Genomic DNA, 15,837 nt, shown 5'->3' with positions numbered 1-15,837 from the left:
ACATAATATCTGTACCGAAGTATATATATAGTTTGGGTCATCAAGTGCAGGACAACACTCTCAGCTTGCTTAGAGTTCAACCTGTCTCCCAAACTAATCAAATATGTCCTGTGCACAATAAGAAGACTAGCACTATCCCTTAGGGAGAGACCACATGAGAGGTTTTCAATTGCAGGTATTGAAGACTCCAACGAAGGTGTCGTTCGCTCTTCATTAACACTCAACTCTGAATTCCTATCCTTATCACCCTGGAAGCCTGCCAAGAACCAGCATGTACAGAATCCCCAACAAACCGCCACTTGTACTCCATCAGTGCAACCCAAAAAAAAAAACCCACCAATAGGCCCCCAGGACCCTCTTTCACACCACCACCAACACTCCTCCACGAAAACCACAGGCGTCCTTGTCACCCACGTCTTCGGTGCATGCTAATGTCTGCTACCTACGACGATGAGTGCCATGGGACTGGCACTCATCTAGGAGGGGGGTAATGTTAACCCCAACACAAAGAAAGAAAAAGGAAATAAAAAAGACGTAGAGCAAAGGTGGAAAAAAGGTAGCTTGACTAAAGAAAGAAGAGGAGAAAAGGCCAAAAGTGCAAGGAGAACCTTAAAAGTCCAAGGCAAATGCAAAAGGGGAAATGTGCATTTTAAAATACAAAGGCGCTCCCTAAAATCTTGTAAAAGAGTGCCAGGCAGTGGAAAATCCGGAAAGCTAAAAAGGAAGACAAAGACACACAAGGAGAAGAGTCCTAAATAAGGGAGAAAGACACACAAGGAAAAGCGCAAGTCAAACTTTTGTAAAAGAGCGCAAGCGTATCATGGTTTAATTCGAGGAGCTCCGCGCTCTCACCCGTGCAATTTGTAAATGTAGACGGGCGGTGGAAACGAAGCTAGGAAGATAGAAGGACAGTGGGAAAAAGGGCCTAGGCTACGGCCGGCCATGTAAAAAAGGGGAAAAGGGGATGACCGCCCAAAAGGGATTTAGGGTTTTGTATATAAAGTTGAAAAGTGAATGAAAAGCTCATTCTTGTGTGTGGCCAAAAGTAGCTCTACTCTTCTTCTTCTTCTTGATTGCTTGAGCTTGTGCTTGAGAGAGGGAATGCAAGAGTGTGAGGGAGTGAGTGTGTGAGGGTGAGGGACCGAGGAGGAGAAGCTCTCCATCTTCTCCTCTCTTCTTCTCTTCTCTTCTCTTCTCTTGTCTTGCTCACGGCAATGGAGCTTGAGGATGGAGCTTGCTTGAAGCTTGCACTTGGATCGTGGAGCTACCAGAGTGTGCAGGAGAGGAGGTAACTCGAACGGCATGGAGGTAAGCTCACTACACCCGTAGATATGGATGGCGCGTCGGTTATGTGAGAGGTAGCCATTAGTGCTCAGCTTGGAACGCTTGAAACAATAAGCGGTGCATGGGTCTTGGCGGTTGAGCGAAAGCTCCCGCATAGTCCCTTGCTCCTTGCTTGGTAGCTCATACTTTATTCACTATTTTCCTTTTGAGTGTTGCTTCTACCCTTTAACAATCATCCTAGCATTGTTTGACTTGTTTTTGAGCACTCTTTGAAGAGTTTTTACTTAGCCATTCACACAAGTTTGGTATAGGTTTGTTGTTGTATACATTATGGACAACATACAATGAGTGCTTATGTAATGCTTCGAGGATGCTATCTTGATGCACGAATGTTATGTGGATGCTATTTGGATTGGATAGATCTCATTTGGCTCACCTTTAGTAGGGTTTTTTATTGTAATAATAGTTTGGATAACAAGCATACACCAATGAAGCTTTAGGCTTTGAATGTCTACAAGTGTTTTGGGAATCCTACATGCTTATATGGATGCTTGGAATTAAAGTATGTGGGATATCCTTATGATGCACTTTGAGCTTTTTATTTGAGCTCCATTAGATGTATTTGGGCTTTGGAAAATTTCTTTAGCAATTCCTCACTTGTGGATTGAAGACATATTGAATATCTATGCTCCCAAATGTACTTATGATCATGTATCTTGGTTACCTAGATGTTATGAGCATTATGTATTGAGCTTTGCTTGGCTCTTGGACATCCTAGATTGACTTTAAGGGGGGGACACGTGTATATTTCTTGCAAAGTTTGGTTCTTTAGAGATAGTGAGAGCTGTTTCCTATGTACATGCTCAATTGATATATGCATACATTGTTCTTGTAGATATTAACTATTATGGGCAGATTTTCTTTTGAGCACTTGAATACCCTATATTTATCATTGTCAATGGGTTATCAATGGTAGATTCTTGACATGAATTGATTGTACATATCTATATATTTGACATTCTGTATGCTTTAATAGTCCTGGTACTTGGTTGCTACACTACTAGTTGCATTTCATATATCTTGGTTACTACTCAAATATTTCTAGTAGTGGGAGCTTAAGAATGTTGATGGATCCCACACCTCATGCACTTACAGTTAGAGAAAAAATGGTGAAAATGGCAATAATAACTATAGTAGAGACTTAGAGTCCAACAAGGCAAGTCTCAGTCTTGTAGGCAATCTCATATAATTCTCGTGGTCATAAGTCCTATTTGAAATGTCATTATTGTGGACAATAAGGTCACATTAGGACATCATACCATAAAATGTACAATGAGAAAGAAAAGGAGGAGGCATAGGAAAATGCAAAGTCCAATGAGGTTGTGCCTAAGTCTAGTGTGAAGTTAGAGGAGATAGATGCCTTGAAGTACAATTCTGATGATTACATTCTTGCAAACTTATCACTTAATGCTACTTAGTTGACTGATGCTCATCGGTCTTCTTACTCTCAGTGTTAGCTTATTGATTTGGGGGCTTCATTCCATATTACATACATCGCCATTAGTTTCATAGCTAATGTACTATTATGGGTTTTGTTAGACTGGGAGATGACATTGTATTGGATATCATAAGCGTAGGTGATGTTAGATTGAGTTTGGCATTGGTGCTCATTTTGTGCTTTATGATGTTCCTCATGTCCTAGCTTTGACTAAAAGCCTTATTTTAGTTGGGCAGTTAAATGATGACAGGTATTATGTATCTTTTGGTGATTCTTCATGGAAGATCACCCATGGTAATCTTGTCTTTGCTAGAGGTGCCAAGATTGGCAACCTCTACCGTTTGCTTGTTTTTGGGTGTGTTGACCATGTTTTAGTTGTGACTAATCTTTCACATGTATCTTTATGGCATTTTCACCTTAGGTACATGCCTTTGAAAGGAATGAAAGTGTAGACCCATTTGTAGTATCTCCCGCCCTTAGATTATTCTTGTTTTGATTCATATAATCATTGTTTGTATGGCAAGCAAACTCATAACTCAAATAAGAAGTTAGGTTCTACATGTGTAGATGAGCCTTTAGCTCTCATGCATTTAGATGTTTGTGGTCCCATTCTTTGTTAGACCTTGGGTGGCATGAGTACTTTGTTACATTCATAGATGATTATTCACATAAGGTTTAAGCTTATCCTATTAAGTAGAAATAAGATATTTTCGCCTATGTTTCAATGCTTTCTTGCCATGGTAGAGAACTAGTCTAGGTATAGGCAGAAATGCCTATAGTTTGACAATGGGGGTGAATATATCTCTAAGGCTTTTGAGTAGCTCTGTGATGAGAGGGGTATTAAGCACATGAATAAGACTATTCAAGAAACAGTCCATAATATGATTAGTCAAGCAGGCTTATTACAACGCTTTGGACTCAGGCGGTTACTACTACCATGCATCTCATTAATAGATCTCCATGCATTGCTCTTAGTGGTGATAGCGTTGTAGATGAGGTATAGTTTGACCTCCCTCCATGTGCACACCTTCAAGTCTTTGGATGCAAGGCTTTCTATCTATTTTCAAAGACAAGCACAATCAGTTGGATCTAAAGTCCATTGAATTCATTTTTGTTGGATATGGTGATGTAGGTGAGATGGGCTATCGTCTTTGGGATTCATAGGTTGGGAAGGTTATCTGTAGCCATGATGTTATTTTCCATTAGGAAAAGTTTCATATGAGACCAAAGTAGGTGATTGAAGTATGTAGGGCGATCTTTTAGGAGAAGTCTCTTGTTATAGTACATCCAGCTCCAATGAGATAGCCTACTCTAGTCGTTGATGATGTAGTGGCCTAAGATCCATGTGTTTAGTAGAATCATGATGTTGGATAGAGAGGACAAGCCGTATAGGCCCCACAACTAGTTTTGAGACATCTACTAGATCTCCATGTTTCTCTTGATTACTATGAGCCCTCTATGGATTATGTCATGGTGAAAGGCTCTATTGAGCCACTTACCTATGAGGAGTCTATGCAGAGAGGTGATTCTCATTCTTGGGAGAGGGCTGTGTAGTCCAAGTTTAATTTGTTGTAGAAGAACCATACATAAAACTTAGTTTTCTTGCTTGATGTAAGCGTGTATTTACATGTAAGTGGATATACAAGTTAAAGAGTACTCTTGGTCACCCTAAGCCAACATATAAGGCTTGATTGATCGCCAGGGGTTTTACGTAGGAAAAGGGAGTTAGTTTTGATGAGATCTTGTCTCTTATGGTCAATATCACAATCTTATGCTTGCTGTTGGCCTTAGTTGTTGAGTTGGATTTGGAACTTTATTAGATGGATGTTAAGATAGATTTTTTACATGGGGACTTGCATGAGGATATTTATCTATAGCAACCCAAGGGTCTTGTGGAAAAAGATAGGGAACACCTAGTGTGCAAATTGAAGAGAAGTCTTTATGGGCTTATGTAGGCAGCTAGGGAATGGTACCGTAAGTTTGATATTTTCATGCATTCACACGGATATTCTTGTAGTGATTTGGATCTATGTGTATATATGAAGAAGGTCATGATGGTGCCTTATTATCTTGGTGCTTTATGTTGATGCCATGCTTGTTGCTAGGAGTACTCTTGCTGAGTTGGATGCTTTAAAGTCTCAGCTCAAGTAGAGCTTCGAGATGAAGGAAATGGGGCATGCCTCACACACACTTGCTATATACATTACATGCAATATCTCTAAGGGGCTTCTCTACTTATCCTAGAAGGAGCACATTCACAGAGTACTTGAGTGATTCCATATGCAAGATGCTGAGCCTATTGGCTATTTGTTACATTCTCATGTGAATGTTAATCAAGTAGATTGTTGTCTCCAGTCAGTAGATAATGAGAGAACCGAGATGTCCAATGTTAACGCCAAGTCGAGATGGCGAAAAAATGGAGGAAAAAGCAAAAGGAAGATGGAAAAAGAGCAAAGATACACAGGCGGCCTCTAAAGATGAATTGGAGAAAAAAGCGCAACCTTAAATGAAAAGGTGCCTAAAAAAACTTGGAAAATTTTTGTAAAAGAGCACCAGGCTCCCTCCTGTGCCAATTGTAAAATATTAGATGGGTGTAGGCTAGAGGCACAAGGCTAGAAGAGGGAAATGGAAAAAGGACCTTGCCACAATGGTTGGTCATGTAAAAAGGGATGGGTGCCCATGGGATTTTAGGGTTTGTATATATAAAGTTCAAAAAGTGAATAAGAGATCATTCCTTGGTGTGTGGCAACAAGAGTCTTCTTCTTCTTCTCTCCTTCTCACCTTCTTGCTTGTGTGTGCTCTTGAGAGAGGGAGTGTGAGAGTGTGAGGGAGTGAGTGTGTGAGAGTGAGGGATCAAGAGGGTGAAGCTCTTCACCATTTCCTATTCTCTTCTTCTCTTCCCTTCTCTCTTATTGTGCGCACGGCTATGGAGGATGGAGCTTGGAGGTGGAGGAGGCTTGAGGATGCTTGAGTTAGCATCTAGGATCGTGGAGCTACCGGCGTGTGTGAGAGAGGAGGCAACTCATATCGGCACTAAGGTAAGCTCACTACACTCGTAGGATCGACGGCGCGTTGGCTAGGTGAGAGATAGCCATTAGAGCTTGCTTGGAATGCTTGAAACAATAAGCGGTCCATGGGTCTTGGCAGTTGAGCGAAAGCTCCCACATTTTGGTTCCGTTGCCGGGACCAATGGATTCAAGCTTGAGCACTTGCGCGACTCATATCGAGCATTGAAGTAAGGGATTCATCCCCGAAATGGAGCTTGAGATATGTAGGAAGTTTGGGCATTTTTGATCTTCAAAACAAGTAAGTATTTTGGGTTATTTTATTTGTTTGATGTTTAGGAAACATGGAGAAATCATTTCAGTATTTTGCTTTCGATTCTTGTTGCATTTAGAGTAGGATAGGATTAGGAAATCACACTAGAGAAGGGTAGGGTTTATTGTTGTAAAACATGGCAAAAATCATGCAAAAATGGCAAAAAGCTCGCTTGTGATGCCTAAGATTGGCAAGTGAGTGATTAAGAGCATCAACACCATACCCGGGAAGGGGTATAAGAGCCAAGAGGCCAAGGGAGGACTCATTTGCAACCATTTCAGTGTGAAAGAGAGAAAGAAAGAAAGAAAGAAAGTTATATTCACGTATTCTAAAGACCAAAACTGGCCTATGAGACAAACTGTGATACAACTGATGAGGTCCAACTATCCAAAATAAAAGTGTTGAATTAAAAGCTAAAAACTGAAAACTGAAAATACGGTGCTGTGAGTGTGATAAGTGTCGTGTATGTGTATGTGTGTATGTAGCTCTGGTACTCCAGATAATGGCTACAAAAGGGGAACAAAGAGAGAGAGAGAGAGAGAGAGAGAGAGAGAGAGAGAGAGAGAGAGAGAGAGAGAGAGAGAGAGAGAGAGAGAGAGAGAGAGAGAGAGAGAGAGAGAGAGAGAGAGAGAGAGAGAGAGCTATTGCCCGATTTGATTCAATCGCACCAATGACGAGCCCACCACTCTATCCAGGTATATGCATCCCTTCTCTTACCCCTTTAGGTAGGATCTGGAGGTTTGTGCTTGATACGATTGAGTAAATCACAAGAAACGATCGAAATCAAACTCGTGCTATTGACGTGCGCCGTGCTCGGCCCGTCCGAATGGTCACTTCTGGGCCGAGTCCCAGAATCGGCCCTCGGCCCCTTGCTATTCAGCCCATTCGGCCAAAACCCTAATTGGCCCACTCGGCACAAACCTACTCGGCCGGTCCGAGTCTACCATTCAGACTGTGGACAAATTTGGCCCTCTGCCACGTGTCAAATTCGACCCTCAGCCCACTTGCCTTGGCCTAATTGCCTCGGCCCAATTGCCTCGGCTCAATTGCCTCAGCCCGTCCGAGCAACCTTGTCCGAATCGACCACTCGGTCCGCCTGAGTGACTTCGTCCAAGTCCGCTCCTCGGCCCGTCCGAGTCTACCCCATCCAAGTCCCAAATTCGGCCCTCGGCCCATGTGCCTCGGCCCGTCCGAGTAACCCACTCGGACCCTGCAATTCGGACCAGTTGGGCCGAGTGAAGATTTTTACCAATTTTTCAGAAATTTGACCTGACCCGGCTAGAACTCAGCAGCGCAAACTGTCGAAAGCCCTTAGGATGCTCAGAACTTGATTCTGGAACACGGAATAAGCAAAATAGTAGGGCGCAGCTGCTTAGCAGCTAGAATTAGGCAGTTGCTATACCTAGAGACCTAGACGAAAACCGCTGAGTTGTAAAGCATGATTGGACAAAAAAGTAACGAGGCAACATATTAGAGAAACCCTAAACCCTGACAAGACGGCCAAAAAATTGACCAATAAGCCTATTAGGCTCGAAACAACGTGAGAGTGCGTAAGACGCCTAGAAATTGGTTGCTGCACTCACCCTGAATTTTCGCACTTGAAGTACACTTAAGGAAACTGAAAGCCTGATTGAGTACAAGTGCACATGGAAAGACACACACATTGAGTGGCCATAAATTGAGGATTGTATTCAATAACTGAAGGAACTCACCCAGATAAACCACTCAAGGAACCCTCCAGTAGGAGAGGACCTAAGACATAGACGAACCATCAATGTGCAAAAGTAGGACCAAGCAAGGGACGCCGACAAAGTGGATTTGACAAGTCTACTGAACTTGATCGATAGCTTGGTCCGCAAAGCATTGCAAAGCATGGCTGAATACAATAGGGATCAGCAGGCTAGGAGCCAAAGGCAAGGCATGGAGTTGCGAGAGGTGCAAGGGTGCTGAACCTAGCTGGCAGAAATCAAACAGACCATGAGAGAGCACTAGAAGGAGACTTAACATTGAGTGAGCTTCTCATGAAGTGGCTGCTCGATAACACCGCTACAGAGCAAAGTGCCACGGCTCTAGCAACATCGCTGCTCATAGGATTAGGAGCAAACCAGGGCTCAAAGTGCCAGTCTAAAATCCCTATTGTTGCCAAGCAACTCGATAAGTACCAAACCCAATCCATATAGCTTTGTTGAGCAGTTTGAGCAAGTCTGCGAAGCCAACGGCCTCAACGACCTGACTCAATGCTCTCAAGCTTTCGGGCTTTGCTTGGGCGACAAGGGTAGGACGTGGTATATGAGCTTAGATAACGCAGAGCAAGCCAAATTTGATGGCCTTAAGGATCTCTTCATTAAGAGATTCGCCGAGTCCGGATACTCCCATAATCTACTAGTACGCTTGATGAACGTCAAGCAAAAAGAGAAGGAGGACATTCGCGATTACATGACCCATGTGTGGAGTCTCTTCAAGAGAATCCCTACTGGAGAGCGACCAACTGAAAGAGTAGTATCAACTGTATTCATTAGTGGGATTTAGAACGAGGAACTATACAAGGCTTTGGCAGGCAACTCGAGCTTGCAGCGAGACGTGCTAGCCAGGGTCTTTGAGGAAGCCATCCGAGTCGACGATCAGCTGAAGGAGTGGAGCTCGAGAAGCGCAAACCTAGAAGAGACCAACTCACGAAGCTCAGAGAGAGCGTCAGCCTCGAGTGAGTGATCAGCCCCATCATTCCAGGACAAGGGGAAAACCACCGAGACGAACCAAGACTTGGCTGACATTAAGATGGAACTAGCCAAGTTGCAAGACATGTTGAGATGACCAACGCGCCCACACGTCCAATGCGTGTAATGTGGCAGAAACCACTTGCCAGCCGAGTGTCAAGACCCTAGGTCAAGACCTTGCACTAACTGCGGTAGGTTTGGTCATGACGTCGCGCATTGTAGATTGCCAAGGAGACTTCCATACTCACAACCATACGGCCAGCCTTACCTAGTGAACATGCCACTGCCATTCTTCGGAAGGGGAGCCCCATTGGTCCTCCTTGCACCTAACGACATTAAGCCGGCTGTTCTTAGGATGGAAATAAATCCTACATGTGTTCCTAGACCACCTGGTCCTTACGTAACCCATCCACCGAGTGTCGCTCCTGTCCACTATGTGGAAGAACCAAACGAGGAAGAAGCTTACATATGCCCTTACATCTCGCATGACGATGAGGAAAACGTTGTCCTCATGGATTATCGCCCCGTACCGGTGATGGCGTTAGGAAGAGGACGAGGTAAAGGCCTAGGAGGGCAGACGCAAGATCCAATCACTTGTTGGACTTGTGATCACCCAGGTCATGTCTCATCACGCTGCTTTGAAACGGAGCAGCAAAATAGGGACAAGGCTGACCTGAGTGTGGAATCACCCATCTCTTCGTCGATTGCCTAAGGCGAAATCCATCGTCTAGCTCGGCTAACGAGCCACCTATCCCATTGGGGTTGTTTGGTGTCGAGAACCACGATGGGGAGGCCACGCCTATCCCATTGCGCATCCTGACCTGTGCCCAAACGATGCAGGCCGGCATCTCTCTGCCAAGACTTAGCAATCTCGATGCAGCCTCAATAGGGAAGAAGAGCCGTAAACAGAGGAGGAAGAGGTCGGAAGCTAAAATCGCACTAAAAACGGAGAGTGCTACAACTTTGCCTGCTGGAAAGAAGGTCTCTGACGTAGAGGCAGAAATTTTAGCCCCTAAGACTGCCGAAAAAGAAAGTGCTAAGGTAGGGGAATACCCGCATCCGAAACGACAATTAGAGGCCATAGAAAAGGTGAAGGAATGGGTGAAGGAAGCCCAAGAGCATCTAAAAGATGCCAGCGCCCATCCTAGAGGACGAAATCGATGACCTCTCCAGCATAAGTACGCCAACCTCACCTCCACAACCAAAGTCGGGAGAAGCAACTGCACCACAAGCAGTGCCGCTAAGGCCAAGCCTCGGCGCTACAAGGCCGCGGTTCAGTCACGGCTACTGGTCAGGACGATCTAGGTTAGGGGAGAGCCTTACACCCAATGATCTCCTGACCATGTTGGTGACTACCCCTGTAACACTTAACCTAGGAGATTTGCTTAGGCAGCATCCCACCCTATGGCAAGATCTTAAGCAGTGGGTTGAAGGGTCACAAGAGCATGTCACGGCAGACCCTCATGACCATGATGCAGAGACACAAATACCGAGTTTGACGCTACACTCTATGCCTAAATCCTTGCACGTCAATGCCTTCTGGGAAGGTTCCAAGATGCATGCGGTCTTACCCGTTTTAGCCCTAGGCGATACAATGAGGAAGGGAATTGTGGACATGGGGGCTGAGGTTAGTGTGGTTAGCCACATAGTGCTTGAGACTTGGGAAAACCCACCCGTTGAGACTGCTAGGTTTAATGTCACACTAGCAAACGGTATGAGAGTCAAGCCATTCGGGGTGCTTAAGAATTGGCCAGTGAAGATCGCAGGTGTCTAGTTCTCCGTTGACTTTATAGTCATGAAGGGAGTGGACTATGACATCCTAATAGGCCGCCCCTGGATGCGCAATGCTAGAGTCATCGAAGATAGGGGTAACGGCTTGATCTTCCTTGGAAATAGGACAGACGCCGTGAGAGTAGAGATGGACACCTAAAAGACCTCGCCAATCGACTTAGATGCCATCTCTGCTATGCTCAAGGGTAATGCTTAGGTCAAGAAGTCCTATGGGCCCTTGACCAAGTATATTCCATGCCCGGAGGACGAAGGGGATTGGATGCATGTCCTTGCTACAATCGACCTGCTGTTCTCTGATCATGAGGCGTATGAGCAAGCCATCAAAACAACCGACAAGGCTAATGACACACCTTCCGTACCAGTCTACATGATGGCAAGAAGCCTTCGTGGAAAATCGAAGCTTGTCAACTTCCAAGTCCCAACCAACAAAAGGGAACTCTAGGAGATACTGGAATACCTAACGGACAAGCTAGCTAGCAATCCAGCTGCAAATTTCAAACCACTCCAGGATCTCTTAAATGAATCCAAGTGGCAATGGACCAGAGTGCATGACTTAAACCTCATGTATAACTGGGCCCTGGTTCCTGACCAACGACTAGAGATATACCAAGCCCTAGGAGACGACGAGTAGTCTGATGAAGAGAATTCTAACGATGAATACAAAGACTGCCAATCCTTCAGTGATGAAAGTGAGGGTGAGATAGATACTGTGGAATATGACATGGAAGGACAAGAAATAGAGCAAATACTAGCAAACTCCAAGCCACAGAAAAAGAGTATCTTTAGGATGGAGCGAGGAGTCATGCATATGGAATGTGATCGTGCCTGGTTGGAGCACGTAGGAGCCATATACCTTGAGCAAGCAAGCCTAGCCCAGCCAAGAACGACATCAGTACTTAGGACTAAATCACCATCTGAACTGCGCCCACCAGGGGAGACCACCTCTTCGCTAGAAGAGGGAGGGTTCGACTCTGAATCGGAGGTTAGTTCGGATAGTGATTTAGAAATCCCTAGGCCGTCCACAACCAAACACACCAAGGGGGACCTACCCGTCCACTTGAGGCGCAGACGATTAAGGTAGGAAAAGGCAAAACAACCCAGGGATACACGAACGGAAGAATAGCGAAAACTGCAGGTTCTTCATAAACGATTTACGAAATTCAAAAAAGGGGATAGGGTGGTAGTTCTGTTAGGTGCCAAATGTCAAGCACAGACAAGCGAACCAATCGAGGGACCAGCCAAGGTCAAGGAGGTGGATCTAGCCCAGGAAGGGGAAACACCCCGATCAGTCTTCATTGCCAATGACTTGACTAATGAAGAAGAAACGAGTCTTGTCGCTCTCTTGCGAGAGTACATAGACTTGTTTGCCTGGTCCTTAGAAGAGCTTAAGGGGGTAGATCCAAGTGTCGTGACTCACAACATACCCATGACGCCAGACGCAATGCCGGTCAACCAGCGACCGTACCCTATGAATCCAAAACATGCTCATGCTATCAAGGAAGAGATTGATAAGCTGATGAGAGCACAATTCATTTATGAAATTGAGCACACAGACTGGGTATCGTCCATAGTCATCGTGATGAAGAAGAATGGAAAAATCCGAGTGTGCGTCAATTACAAGAAGGTAAATGCTGCTACCAAGAGGGACAACTATCAGTTGCCGTACACTGAGCACATGCTTGAGAGAATGGCAGGCAAGGAAGCCTATAGTTTTCTGGACGACTTCTCAGGGTACAACCAGGTGCAAGTGCATCTTGCGGACATACATAAGACTGCCTTCGCCACTGAGTGGGGCATCTTTGCTTACATAGTCATGCCCTTCGGGCTGACTAATGCCCCTGCCACTTTCCAATGCCTCATGTGCACCATCTTTAAGGACATGCTTTGAAGGAGGTAGAAGTCTTTGTCGATGACCTCTGTGTCCACTCGACCTAGATCGAACACTTAGACAAACTCCGAGTAGTCTTTGGGCGGTGTCACTTATATCGTCTCTCCTTGAACCCCTTAAAGTGCCAGTTTTGGGTGAAGCATGGATGCATCCTAGGGCATGTGGTGTCGAAGAACAGCATTGCCACTGACTTCTCGAAGGTCAGGGTCATTGTTGACCTTCCACCCCCCAAAAAACTACAAGGAAGTTCAATGCTTCCTAGGCCACACTGGATACTATCGGCAATTTGTACTGAATTATGCATTGATCGCCAGACCCTTGTACAAGCTGCTTATTGTATTTGAATGGACTGAAGCATGCCAATGGGCATACGAAGAATTGAAGAAGGCTCTAACCACAGCACCAATCCTACGAGCCTCAGATTGGACCATCACCTTCCACGTGCATATCGATGCTTCTAAGTTTGCCGTGGGGGCAATGTTGTGCCAACCTGGCGAACACAATTTAGACTATCTAGCGAGCTTTGCTAGCAGACAACTCACTGAGATGGAAATGAACTACTCAACGATGGAAAGAGAGGGATTAGCCATGGTGTTCGCTGTGAAGAAATTCCGGTATTATCTTTTGGCCACGCCCTTTATCTTCTTTGTGGACCATCAATCCTTGCTCTATCTAGTAAACAAACCTTGCGCTATAGGAGGCATAGCTCGATGGCTCCTTCTGCTTTTAGAGTTCGACTTCTCCGTGGTGGTATGGAAGGAAAAACAACATTACATGGATGATCACATATCATGCATTCCCACCGGACAAGCCGCTGGACAAGGTGTTGTTGATGAATTACCCAACGCCCATCTGTTTAACCTGTCTAGCGAGAGAGATCTATTTAAGGCTGATCTAACGCCGTATTGGGCAAATGACATAGTCCAAGTGCTTGAGCATGGACTGCCTGACCGACCAATAAAAAAAGCCTGACTTAGGCGATTAATCCTTAGGATCACGCCCTATCAGCTGATAGCATGCCAACTCTATAGGCTGGGGCAAGACGGATTGTGGCGTAGATGCGTATGAAAATATGAGATGCACGATGTGCTCTTAGCAGCGCACGGTGGCATTGCCGGAGGGCACTTTAGCGGAGACACGATAGCATGAAAAGTGTTGCAGTCTCAACTGTGGTGGCCCACACTTTTTCGCGACGCAGCACGATTCATCAAGCACTGTGATGAGTGCCAGACGAAGGTCCCAATTCGCAAGGATCAAATGGAATTAACCCCAGTTATTACTCGACAAACCTTCAAAAAATGGGAAATTGATTTCATTGGACCCATCAGTCTTGCGGCGTAGTATTCGCAGGCCAAGTACATCATTGTGGCCACGGATTACCTCACTAAATGGGTAGAAGCGTGAGCAATACGAAAAAACGACGCTAGAACGACGGCTAAGTTTTTATGGGAGCAAGTGATTTCACGATTCAGCTGTCCCATCGAACTGGTCAGTGACCAAGGCACCCACTTCATCAATGAAGTAATTGCGCATCTCTTGTCCACCTTCCTCATCATCCACTGCAAATCCTCGCCATACTACCCTCAAGAAAACGGCCAGGCCGAATCAACGAATAAGATTCTTGTCAATGTCCTAACTAAGGTTGTCTCTGCTTCATGCAGTGACTGGGACAACAAGCCGATGGCAGCCTTGTGGGCTTACCACACAGCTTATAAAACGGCTGTCGGTCAAACCCCCTTTAGGCTGACATATGGAACAGAAGCGATTCTACCATTAGAATTCTTCGTTTCTAGCTTGAGAATAGCGCTTCAAGAACGATGGGAAGGGAAGGAGGCATGAACACAACGCCTAGTTGAACTCAAATGCCTCTCGGAGACTCGTCTTCTAGCCACCCATGCCCTGATCTATGAGAAAGCCCGATGCAAGAGCTGGTTTGACTAGCACATCAAGCAACGTGAGTTCGAATAGGGTGACTTAGTGCTCCTCTACTCAATTAAGGGGAATAAGAAAAAAATGAAATTTAGAGGTCTTGGACCCTTCAAAGTTCGTGCGATCAGCCAAACAGGCAATGTCGAACTTGAGATCCTAAACGGTGAAGGAATATGCTTCTTTAATGGCAGTCGTGTCAAGAAGTACTACCCTCCTACGCATCCTTTGCATGAGCCACCGATGTTAGAACTGCCTGTCAAAGTATGCGTAGCCACAATCACTAAAATTCACGACGAGGATGAGGAAGCCGTAGAACCCGCATACCTCCGTATCACAGTTACGGCAAAACAAACATGTGCTTTCAACGCCTTGATTGACGAGGGAGCATACATCAATGTCTTAACCCACGATCATTGGACTCAACTTGGCAAACCACAACTTCAACCCACCACTACCAAATTAAGTGCATATGGGGCCCATTCCTACGCACTACTTGGCAAGTGCAAAGCAGCGATTTCTATCGAGTCTAAGACTGTTCCAATGATTTTTTATGTGTTGCCAAATGCTAAAAACACAGGCACAGAGTCCTTGCTGGGGCGAACCTTCAAAAAGCAGACCCACTACAATGTTGACTACGCGTCGCAGCACATCCACCTCACAATAGTCAACGTTCACATTGTTATAGATTTAGCAAGGGCTGCATGACCTCATCCCAAGCCACAAAGCCACTGATAGAAACATATGAAGTCAAGTCTAGGGAGGGGGTAGTGCACGGCCGCCACTCCCCGAGTTTCATAGACCGCAATCCATAGTAGCCAAAGCTAAGGCCCCACAGCCTCGCCTTCAATGGATGCCTAAACAACCGCAACAACTGCCTAGGAGTCGATGCTCCTATCCTCATAAGACTAGAAACTCTAAACCTAGGAGGCCCAAATGCAGTTACAAGAATAGACGTGTAATCAATCAAAGATGGGTCCCCAAGGCCCTCTTGCACGCACAAGGCTACTATGAGGGCAATGCTTGGCTATGGATACCTAAGGCCCACACGGCCAAAGGCACCACTCGTACGCCAACCTTAAGCTTGGTCATCCCAAAAACTGTAGAACCTCAAGACCACACGCCGCAGAGCTTCCCTGACCCGCAACCATCAAGTTCATCCACGCGCGAACCCAAGAGAGTCGCCCAAGCCTATCGACCTATGGGAGCTTTCGCTCAACCGCCAAGACCCACGGACTGCTTATTGCTTCAAGCATTTCAAGCGAGCTCTAATGGCTATCTCTCACCTAGCCGACGCGTTGTCGATCCTACGAATGTAGTGAGCTTACCTTGATGCTGATGTGAGTAGCCTCCTCCCTCACACACCTCGATAGCTCCATGATTCTTGATGCTAGCTCAAGCATCCTCAAGCCTCCTTC

The sequence above is a fragment of the Lygodium microphyllum genome, chromosome 7 (assembly GCF_053477565.2).
Source record: "Lygodium microphyllum isolate KBCC chromosome 7, Lygodium_microphyllum_v1.1.10, whole genome shotgun sequence".
NCBI lineage: Eukaryota > Viridiplantae > Streptophyta > Polypodiopsida > Schizaeales > Lygodiaceae > Lygodium > Lygodium microphyllum.
This window is presented reverse-complemented; position numbering follows the sequence as displayed.